Source organism: Ascaphus truei, chromosome 7 (assembly GCF_040206685.1).
Source record: "Ascaphus truei isolate aAscTru1 chromosome 7, aAscTru1.hap1, whole genome shotgun sequence".
NCBI lineage: Eukaryota > Metazoa > Chordata > Amphibia > Anura > Ascaphidae > Ascaphus > Ascaphus truei.
Window position 1 is genome coordinate 52,418,367 of NC_134489.1, and position 12,147 is coordinate 52,430,513.

Sequence of the window (12,147 nt, forward strand, 5' to 3'; positions counted from 1 at the left end):
GAACCTTGACTGTACCCGGGATATATAAATCCCTATGCCCTTATTTACATTTCTGGTCTGTGCTGAAGCAGGGAAACTTGGCGGTTAGTCGGGTAACTGTTTTCAAGGGAGGATTTTGACCGGAGTGATGTATCTATATGTCCCCGGGAACATGACTTGATTCCGGGATACATTTTTGGGGTATCCAGCAACTCCGAAACCCTGCTACCTAGACACAATCTGACAACACTTTTACCGCAAAGTCCCTCCTGAAACTCATAGCCTGAGAATCTCTACTGGTTAGCACTCCTGGAAAGATAAAACACACATAAGTTCTTTATTGACATACAATTACATTAATTGCAGGCACAATATACAGGTTGAAGAGCTGACACTCTAAAACCTGAAATAGGGCTCAGAGGTAACCAGCCGGGCATAATACCTTTATTTATGGCCTGGTTACCCCTTCACCGTCACAGCAAGATATTAACATTATACCGGGGTGGGTGGGGGGAAGGGCTGCTTTAACCTTTTAGCTGAAAAAGTGAACAAACCGGGCGCTCTTGAAACATATCAAAGATGCACAATGATAAAGTGGAATATCAGTGATAAATCCATAAACAGTGAATACAAGTTATCAAAACCATGAATACGCTGCTCAAAACCCCCCAAAAGAATGTCTTCGTAGTTCTCGGAGATGGGGAGTGCAGAATCAATGGATATGTGAAAAAATACAAAGTACATAAATAGTGCAATAATGTAGATATAATGAAAAGAGGTGATGTTTGGAAATCCTATGGTACTAAAGCTCCCGCCCTGAACGCCGCAGCCCCTTTCAGGGGAGAATAGCAGCTGTGCGATGCCGTCTCTCACTCGGCTCACACTCGCAGCTCACAGGTAAGGCATCTGATGTCACAGCTCAGCCGGGTTTTGCCGAGACGAGCTGGAGACCAATGTGACATCAGATACCTTACCTGTGAGCTGCGAGAATGAGCCGAGTGAGAGATGGCACACCAAACGCCAAGGTAGGCCAAATCTGTGCAGGTCTTAACACTAATCAAATTCTTAATAACCTGTATAATACCAGGAAGAAAACTTTATAATAAAGCTGTTGTGATTAGCTGCATAGTTCTAAGTTTGATTGAAGCTCTTATTTACCTGTATAATACCAGGAAAAGCACTCTGAATTAGATTTGTCACAACCAAACTGCATGCATGGACCGGCGTGTGTGGAAAATGAATGATCCTTATTAACCATTTGGAAGCATAGCGGGATGGGGGTGAGCTTGAAACCTGGGAAGGAGGAGCCACCCTCCCTTAATCAGCTGTGACCAGGTGGACAAGATTAGTGTTAGGACCTGCACAGATTTGGTCTACCTTGGCGTTTGGTGTGCAGGCTTAAGATACTTTGGCCAAAGAATCAAACTAAATGACCATATGTTTTTAGTTTAGATATATATATAGCAATGTCGTGTACCTCATCATGTGCATGAAATGCCCAGGGGGCTGCTACTACATAGGTGAGACAGGGCAGGGGCTAAACAAGAGAATGAACCTGCATCGCCACAGCATCACACGCGGTACAAGAGACAGTCCTGTTGGCGAACATTTCTCTGACTCTGGCCATAAGATGAACGATCTGAGGGTTGCCATACTCAAAGGTAATCTTAAAACCCCGAAAGAGAGACGGTTGCATGAATACCAATTTATGCAACTGTTTGGGACACTTAGCAGTGGCCTAAACAGAGATCGAAAATTTATGGGTCATTACTGACAGTAGTGAACTCTTGTCCTATGAGCGCTAAAGGCCATGTCTGTACATACTGTGCTATATGTATGCACACACAGCTGTCTCTCACACATACTAATACTCCTTGTTTTTCCATCCCTATACACCAATAGGGACCACTAAGTATCCACACACACTTTTAGTTGTGCTACTAACTCTCACATTTCCACACCCACCCACACCATTTATATCCACTCCCACTCCACACACACCTTGTGTAAAGCACTGTATATACTGTGGGCTCTCCATTCATTTTTATTCACACTGATACACATACACACTCTTTCTTCACTTGCTTTCAGTAACCTTTTGACACCTCTAGCCATAAATCTCATCCACACCGGGGGAAGGAACAGCACAGATAACATTCCAAGAGACACTGTTTTTAAGTATACCTTTTGCTTCATTCATTGTAACATCGCCGGAAGAAGAGATCAGTGTATCTCGAAAGCTCGCACAAATAAAAGCATTTTGTTAGCCACAGAACGGTATCATCTATTTATTTATTTTTTGATTATATATATATATATATATTGTGACAAACGGCTTACTCCGGGGCTCCGCCGTCTGTCCGGGACTGTTAGAACACGGTCTTTTAGGGTAGGTTAAATGATGAGACGTCACGTACTGTTCCTTTAAACAGGCTATGCCTGGTTTATTCAGTCCCAGGCACTGAGACTGCCACAGTTTAAACAGAAAACAAAGCCAAACAAAAAGCTGCTCGTCTGAGCGATAACTTAAACTTAGATGTCCCTGACTCAGAGTTGGAAGTGGCTTGTCCACTTCCACCAACAAAATAAGTACCTTTGCAGTCTTTAGACAAACTAACAGAATGAATGAAGCGATTTGGGAAAGAGGCTTTCTCACCCCTCTGCAGTTCAACAGCCTTCCAGGCTCTTGGGCGGGGCCCAGAGGAAACAGGAAACAGGTCTTATATACCTGAACTCTAATCAGCATGACAGGTGACAGAAAACAGGCAGCAGACAAACTGTGGAATGGAGTGCCTGTACCACGAGGCTGCCCTGTTCAGCTTAGACAGGACAGAAACTGTTCAGTATCCTGGGAGCCCTGTATATGGAGTTTATTACCAACCCCTGGTTTCTGTCACATATCCTCCCCCCCAGCTCAGACCTCGAGGGGTGAGCGACCATGGATATTAGGGAGTGCATCCTTGACAACCCGTCGGCATTGCCATGTTTGTGCCCCGACCTGTGTTCCACAGAAAATTTAAAGGGCTGTAGGCTTAGGAACCACCTGGTCACCCTAGCGTTCTTCTCCCTATTTTGACACATCCAGGTAAGGGGTGCATGATCTGTGACCAATCGGAACTTTCTCCCCAACAGATAATACTTGAGTGTCTCTACAGCCCACTTTATTGCGAGACACTCTTTCTCGACTATGGAGTAATTTTTCTCCTGGGGATTTAGTTTCCTACTTAAATAAAGGATGGGGTGCTCCTCCCCTTGAGACTCCTGGGAGAGTACCGCCCCCAGCCCTACCTCAGATGCGTCGGTTTGGACTACGAACTCTTTGGAGAAGTCAGGTGTGACCAACACTGGTTGGGCACAGAGAGCTTCTTTCAGGCTTCTAAAGGCCTGTTCGGCTTCGGGGGACCACTTTACCATTAGCGGTCCTCTTGCTTTTGTGAGGTCGGTTAGTGGGGTTGCCTTAGTTGCAAAATTGGGAATAAACCTCCTATAGTAGCCAATTAACCCCAAAAAGGTCCTTACTTGTTTTTTTGTGACTGGCCTTGGCCAATTTTGTATCGCCTCTACTTTGAGTGTTTGTGGTTTGAGTAACCCTCTACCAATAGAATACCCCAGATACTTGGCCTCCTCCAGACCAATAGTGCATTTAGCGGGGTTAGCAGTTAGTCCAGCAGACCGAACTGCGTCGAGCACAGCTTGGACCTTTGGAAGGTGGGACTGCCAATCTTCACTATGGATTACCACATCATCCAGGTAGGCGGCAGCGTACCGAACATGTGGTTTTAAAATTTTATCCATCATTCTTTGGAATGTGGCGGGAGCTCCATGTAAGCCAAAAGGCAGCACCTTATATTGAAAGAGGCCGTCTGGGGTTGAGAAGGCTGTTTTTTCTTTTGCCCTCTCTGTGAGGGGAACCTGCCAGTACCCTTTTGTTAGGTCTAGGGTTGTGAGATATCGGGCTTTGCCCAGTCTCTCTACAAGTTCATCCACCCTGGGCATAGGATAAGTATCAAATTTTGACACCGCGTTTAGTTTCCGGTAGTCATTACAAAACCTTGTTGTACCGTCTGGCTTTGGGACTAAAACTATAGGGCTGTTCCACCCACTTTGGGATTCCTCAATTACGCCTAGTTTTAGCATTTTTTTAACCTCTAAACTTATAGCCTCTCTCTTGGCCTCTGGGATTCGGTACGGTTTAAGGTTAACTCGGACCCCCGGTTCAGAGACTATGTCATGTTTAATTACGTTAGTTTTACCTGGCTGTGTAGAGAAGATTTCTTTGTTCCTTCTCACTAAACTCTGGACCTCTCGTTTCTGATGCACGGACAGTGTTTCAGCTATGCTAACCTCTGGGTCAGTTTCTTGATTCTCTGACGGACCTGGGGGTACTAGGGTTAACAAGACCTCTCTATCTTTCCAGGGCTTGAGTAGGTTTATATGGTAAATTTGCTCAGGTTTCCTCCTACCTGGCTGCCTTACCCTATAATTTACTTCTCCCACTCTTTCCAAGACCTCATATGGCCCATGCCATTTAGCAAGGAATTTACTCTCCACGGTGGGAACCAGAACTAGTACCCTATCACCTGGAAAAAAAATTCTGACCCTAGCACCCTTATTATACGTATTCCTTTGTGCTTCTTGAGCTTTCTCCATGTGTTCCCTCACTATGGGTAGGACTGCAGCAATGCGGTCCTGCATTTGGGCAACATGCTCTATTACACTTCTGTAAGGGGTAACCTCGTGTTCCCAAGTTTCTTTGGCTATATCCAGTAAGCCCCTTGGATGTCGGCCATACAATAGTTCAAACGGGGAGAAGCCTGTGGATGACTGGGGAACTTCCCTAATGGCAAATAACAGGTATGGTAACAAACAGTCCCAGTTTTTCCCATCCTTATCGACCGCCCGGCGTAACATGCTCTTTAAGGTTTTATTGAACCTTTCCACTAAACCATCTGTTTGTGGATGATAGACTGAGGTTCTGAGATGCTTGATTTTTAGGAGTTTACATAGCTCTTTTGTTACTTGGGACATAAATGGTGTTCCCTGGTCAGATAAGATCTCTTTAGGAATTCCGACCCGGGAAAACAGAAGTACTAACTCTTTTGCTATGTTTTTAGCAGAGGTGCTACGTAGGGGAACTGCCTCCGGATATCGGGTAGCATAATCTAATATTACCAATATATGCTGATGTCCCCTAGCAGACTTTATTAGGGGTCCTACTAGATCCATAGCAATCCGGTCAAATGGTACCTCTATTATGGGAAGGGGTACCAATGGGCTGCGGTATGCTTTGAACGGGGCGGTGATCTGACATTCTGGGCATGAGGAACAATAGTTTGTAATTTCTGCCAGAACCCCAGGCCAATAAAAGCTTCGGAGAACCTTTTCTTTTGTCTTTTCCACCCCTAGGTGTCCCCCCAATGGATGACTATGTGCGAGGTGTAATACTACGTTACGGAATGTCCGTGGTACCAACAATTGTTTAGTTGTAACTGATTTTCTTTTATCAACCCGATATACTAGGTCGTTCTCTACCTCGAAGTAGGGGTAAGCAAGTGACCTATCTGGTTGGCCAGGAGTACTATTCTGGTCCCGTATATTTCCCCTTGCTACCGCTAATGTGGGGTCCTCCCACTGGGCCTTCTTAAAACTCCCAGGACTGACCTCTAGGTCAGCGAGGGTCTTATCCTGTACTGGGGTGGTAAGTGGCTGATCAACATCTTGATTTGGGGTATTCCCTACCAAAGTAGTGATGGGGAAGGGAATTTCACATCACTCCTCCTTTTTCCCCTTCTTATTTGGGCCCTCGTCAACCTCCATTTCTGAAAAAGGGAAAGGATTTGTTTCTTCTAACACTTCGTTATGGTCTGCTATTGAACTCTGGGCGCTATTCTGAGCTGGGGACCACATTTTTAGAAAATGGGGAAAGTCGGTCCCTATTAACACATCATGTGCCAGTTTGGGTACAACACCCACCTTGAAATCTAAAGAACCAAATTCTGTTTCAAAAAAAACATCAACAGTGGAATATTCATGATTATCCCCATGTATACAACAAATTGCCACTCTTTGTGAACTGTTTACCTGTTTCTTCTTAATGGGCAATAGGTATTCGGACACTAGTGTGACCATACTCCCAGAGTCAAGAAGTGCCCGAACCCTCTTACCATTAACCTTTACAAATGCCCACAGATGGTTATTCAAGGGGTCCTCTGGGCTAGGGCCCATACATTGGGACAACAGCGAATAAGGTTCCACGCTGTTGCATTGCATGGGCTCATCATTTAGTGGGCAGATTTTTGCTGTGTGGCCCCTCTCATGACAATTTACACATTTAGGTACATAGTCTGTGTCCCACTTAGAGCCTTTTCCCGGCTCCCCATGTTGGCTATTGCCCTTAGTGTGCGAACCACTGTTGCTGGAGCGGCGTGAAGGTGGTCGCCGCTCTTCAGCGCCCCTTAACCCCGGTACCCTTTTACCGTCTCTGGAAGAGTCCTGGAACCTCGGATAGTGGGGTTGCTCCACGACTGTGGGTTGCGGGTGCTCTTCTGCTGCACTGTACCTTTCTACAAGGGCCACAAGCTCATCCGCATTGTGGGGGTCACTCCGACTGACCCAACGGCGTAAGGCAGAGGGAAGTTTCCTCAAGAACTGGTCCATGACCAACCGTTCCACGATGTGGCTTGCTGAGTTGATCTCGGGTTGTAGCCACTTCCGGGCGAGGTGGATGAGGTCATACATCTGGCTTCGGGTGGCTTTATCCATCGTGAAGGACCATGCGTGAAACCTTTGGGCACGAACAGCCGTGGTTACGCCGAGGCGGGCGAGGATCTCGAACTTCAATTTTGCATAGACGTTAGCTTCGGCTGGCTCTAGATCAAAGTAAGCCTTCTGGGGTTCGCCGCTTAGGAAGGGTGCGATTAGACCAGCCCACTCAGCTTCTGGCCATCCCTCTCTCTGTGCCGTGCGTTCAAACGTGAGAAGATAGGCTTCCACATCATCCGAGGGTCCCATCTTCTGAAGGTAGTGGCTTGCCCTGGTCATTTTCGGAACTGGGGCTGCCTCTGCCAGTGGAAGGTTACTGATAGTCCCCCTCAGGATCTCGAGTTCCTGCTGTAAGCCCTGAGCGAACCGCTTTTGCTCCTCTCTCAGCAGGCGGTTTGTCTCTTGCTGGTTTGCATTAGTCTCTTGCTGGGCTATTAACAGCTGTCGCTGGGTTTCACTCGCCTGTTGCTGGGCTTCATTCGCGTCTTTCTGGACAGCGACATTGCGTACCAGCGCACTCACCACGTCTTCCATCTTGTTTGGAGAGAGAGAAAAAAAAACCTTCTTTTTTTTTTTTTTTTTTTAAAGTTCTTTAACCCCCAGACCTTTCAGTGTTCTGCCCGCATTCTCCACCATATGTGACAAACGGCTTACTCCGGGGCTCCGCCGTCTGTCCGGGACTGTTAGAACACGGTCTTTTAGGGTAGGTTAAATGATGAGACGTCACGTACTGTTCCTTTAAACAGGCTATGCCTGGTTTATTCAGTCCCAGGCACTGAGACTGCCACAGTTTAAACAGAAAACAAAGCCAAACAAAAAGCTGCTCGTCTGAGCGATAACTTAAACTTAGATGTCCCTGACTCAGAGTTGGAAGTGGCTTGTCCACTTCCACCAACAAAATAAGTACCTTTGCAGTCTTTAGACAAACTAACAGAATGAATGAAGCGATTTGGGAAAGAGGCTTTCTCACCCCTCTGCAGTTCAACAGCCTTCCAGGCTCTTGGGCGGGGCCCAGAGGAAACAGGAAACAGGTCTTATATACCTGAACTCTAATCAGCATGACAGGTGACAGAAAACAGGCAGCAGACAAACTGTGGAATGGAGTGCCTGTACCACGAGGCTGCCCTGTTCAGCTTAGACAGGACAGAAACTGTTCAGTATCCTGGGAGCCCTGTATATGGAGTTTATTACCAACCCCTGGTTTCTGTCACAATATATATATAGGTACTTTACTGTGTATCTGTGTCATTGGAAGTAGCATTGGGCTCTGTCTGTGTTCTATGTTCTGTCCTTGATTTTAACCATATATTGCCATGCCCAGTAGCACTCCGTTTTGACACGCATATGCAAATATATATATTGTGGTTACTTTGGGGGTATATAAATTAGGAGCTTACTGGTTTTCTCTATCTACATTATTGCACTATGTACTGTATGTTCTTTTTATTTTTTCACATATCCATTGATTCTGCGCTCCCCATCTCCGAGAAGGTTAACCTTTTAGCTGGCAGCTGACCAGCAACACATTGCAATGAATGGGTTAACACAGTAATCCCTTATAATGCTAGTCCACGTGTACTGCTATACATATGTGTCTACTTATGTGTCCCTGTCTTCTGTTTAAGATCCTGCTATAACATTATTACATGTAAGGTGTAGGGGGTAGGGCTACACTCAGCACTAGGGTTATCATGTGAGGTGGGAGATGTCTTCTTGGGAATTCTAAACTTGTACAGGCTTGTATATGGCGTACCTGGGGAACCTAATACATTTTATTGTTACTTACTGATGGCTACTACTTACTGATGGAGCCCAACATCAGCCATGAAAACATTTGTAAGTCAATCGCCCTCTTTGTCAGTTTATAAAACGGAGCCGTGATGGGCGCTCACCACCCCTTTGTTTAAATCCACTGGTGACTGCAGCATCCACTGTTCTATATGTTCAGTCCCCATGACAACCAAATGCAATCTCTTTTACTTAGCATTTCCTTAAGATCCATACCAAGACTAAGTGAATACAGGCGGTCCCTAGTTATCCGACAGAATGCGTTCCTGAAATACAGTAGCGTCATATAGCAAAAGCACTGTAAAGGGAAACCGATATTGTGAGTGGCGGATAAGGCATTCCGGCCTTGGAAAATGGCATTTTGGAATGTATTGTAATGCGTAGTATTTTCCGTTTGTCGTAAAGTAGAACGTCAGATAGCGAGGACCGCCTGTATAATATATTGGTGTATACAACTGGTGGAGCACCATCACACTATAATTCTATATGCACCAAAATGTCTACGGAGATTTTCATCCCAAAATGACCCAAACTGCCGCTCCAGTGTGTCTATAGAAGAAAGCCTGTAGTATATGTAAAGCTCCTTCTCTCTAAGGAAGTTTGAGAGCACTTGTGTGGACTTGTATAAAAGTGTACAACAATGTCCCGCTTCTCGGCGCCCCGCTTTTCGGCAATCCGCCGATACGGCAGTACCGAGAAGGGGGCCGCCATGTCTGCACATGCACAGAACGGGGAAGTCCGAGGTTGCGCATGAGCAGAACGGGATGTTGCCGAGGGTGCGCATGCGCAGAACGGGTGGTTGCCGAGGGTGTGCATGCGCAGAACGGGTGGTTGCTGAGGGTACACACGTGCAGAAGTGGGAATTGCCGGTTTGACATGCCGAAAATCGCCCGTTCCGCTTTCCGGCGATTTTCGCTTTGCGGCGGGCCCTTAGAACGGAACCCGCCGCATGCCCAGGGCCCTCCTGTATTTATTATTGAAAATGGTCAAAGTTTCTCTTTATTGATATGTCACATACAGTAGACTGCTTTATCTATGTCCTTGTGTGCACCCGTGGCAGTAATTCCAATCTCGTGAATGCTCCTTCCATATTATATCAAGCTCCTTCTCTCGTCCATTTCAATTGGAATCCGAAAGCACATGTTCTAAATGAAACATTGCAGTAGCCTTGGCTCATGACCACTGCTGACACACCCGCAGAAGCACTTATCAACCTTTGTGGTCAGGCACTGCTGTCCACTGTACTTACAGTACTCCTTCCCTACTGTCTGTCTAAGTCTCCCAACATGCTTCTTAGATTGTAAGATCAAGGTCAAGGATTCACTTTCCCATTGTCTGTTTGTTATACTTAATGTATTATATTTCTCTCTATTATATTGTCATTCTTATGAGCTAAGAGCTGCATACATTGTTGGAGACATATAAATATAAATATATAATATGGTCAGATATTGTAACTATCTTTAGGTTAAAATTTTAATTAAATGAATTATTCATATTAAAGAAATAAAATAATATGCAATACTGTGAATACTGTTTGTAGTCAACCACTGCATGGTGTATGCTAATGGAACCAGTAGAAAAATTTATACTTTTCAATTTTCTTCCTTTCCTAAATAATTCGAATCTAATCTGGTATTTACTGCTCTTCCCTTTTATCTTTTTGTCTAAGGATTGCAGTTTAAAGAAAACAACAAAAGTGAAAAGTTTAGATGAATAATTTGCCTGTATATAAACAGTTAACAGTCTTATCATGAAAATAACATAGTGTATACTTGCCTCATTTATTTAGAAAGATGACAGTCTCCTAATGTGTCACTGCCATTAGTTCGCTTTGGTCCTATGAGACCCTATGCCCCCCCTAGATCTCCTTAAAGTGGATTTAGAAGTGCAAGAGCTTAGCACTCTCAGTGGTTGTGGGACATTCATCGTTAAGAAGGCCAGCAATTGTTTTCTTCTGAAGTTGCCTCACATGGTGACAAATGTGAAAACCTTTCAAGATAAATTGCTTAAGTATATAGTGAAATAAATGATTCATGTTGAATGAATGCACTGTATGAAGCCACTTGTAAAAAACAAAATACCTTGTTATATATCCCTAATGTAAAACACAAACCTGCTAATCCAATTATTATCCAGGGATATCTATAATTTGTAAAAAAACATTGTTGCAAATTCTTTTATCATTCAGTCACATATAATAAATAGCAGTAATTATAGAGATATACATGATTTCCAACCACACTTTTTACACGGAACGCACATTTACAGATTATGCAGCCACTAGGACATAGTGAAAAGATCAGTCCAAGCTAGGACATCATTGTTGTTATATGGTGTTAAATGCCTTTTTAAATCATCCTTTAAAGCATACAAAGAGTCGTGAGAGGCGGTGCAGCTGCCTTGGAAAAAACGTATGACCAGTAGTGCAAAAAGTCTAGGTACATGGACAACACATGGACATTTCCTGGTTAGCATTGCTAGGGGTTTATTCCCCTATTCTCTTCATCGTTTAAAGCAGCAATCCAAGCAGGCGATGTTTTTTGCAATTTTTAGTTTACCATAGGATTGAAGCAGGGGATCTACGGAGCTTAACCCCTTTACTCCAGTACTGCGGTTCCTCTACTTGTGCTGGTTGGAGGCGTTACTAAGCAAGTGCTTCGAGAGTCCTCTAACCTGTGCAGCCGACCACAAACAAAAAACGTTCTGTTTAATAGACAAGCTGGTCTTACAGGACCCAAAAACATGTAGTCTACCTGATAAATAGGAACAGTTGGAGTGCACTATCAGAGATGGGGGTAAGGAAGGACATTCGTGGTAGGGACTAACAAAGGGCAAAGCAATCATTGAGGTAAAGGAGGAATGCTGCTTACCTCAGGGAAGGAGCAAAGAAGAGGTGCTGCTATCCTGTTTACACTGTCTTCTTTAAAGCGGCAATCCAAGCTGGCGCTTTTTTTTTTTTACATTGGTTTGAAGCAGTGGGTCTCCGGAGCTGAACACCATTCATTTCAGCTCCAGAGACCCCCTGCTTCCAGAGATACTTACCTGGGGTGCCGGTAGCTGCACCACTCGGCTAGCAGGGATCACGTAATGGCGGCGTTTCAGAGCCCCAGTGCCCTGCAGGTAAAGACTGTAGCTGTGACGTCAACCGGTGCAGCTTCCTATTGGCCCATGTGACACGGAAGCTTTAAACTTTGCCAAGGTACCGGCACCCCCTTTGGAGGTCTGTATCTCGGGAAGAAGGGGGTTCCCGGAGCTGATCTTATTGGGGTTCAGCTTCGGAGACCACCTGCTTTAAACCAACGACAAAAACAAGAAATAAAAAATAGAAAACTGTCACCAGATGTAGGTAAAATATTAATGACTCCCATGGCTGTCAAAATAAACGTATTATCATTTGGTTATTATCACAATATTACTATGATATTGGTATATTGCCCAACCAGTGTTAGTTCCCTGGGGGGGACAGGAACACGCTTCTTTCACTGGTAATTTTCTTGGGAACCTGAGGACCCAGTCTATAACAAGATTAGATAATTAAAAACTAAAATATACTTCATGTTGTGGTAACCATTAGAGAACCATAAAAACTGTGCAATTCTACTGGTCTTTTCACAG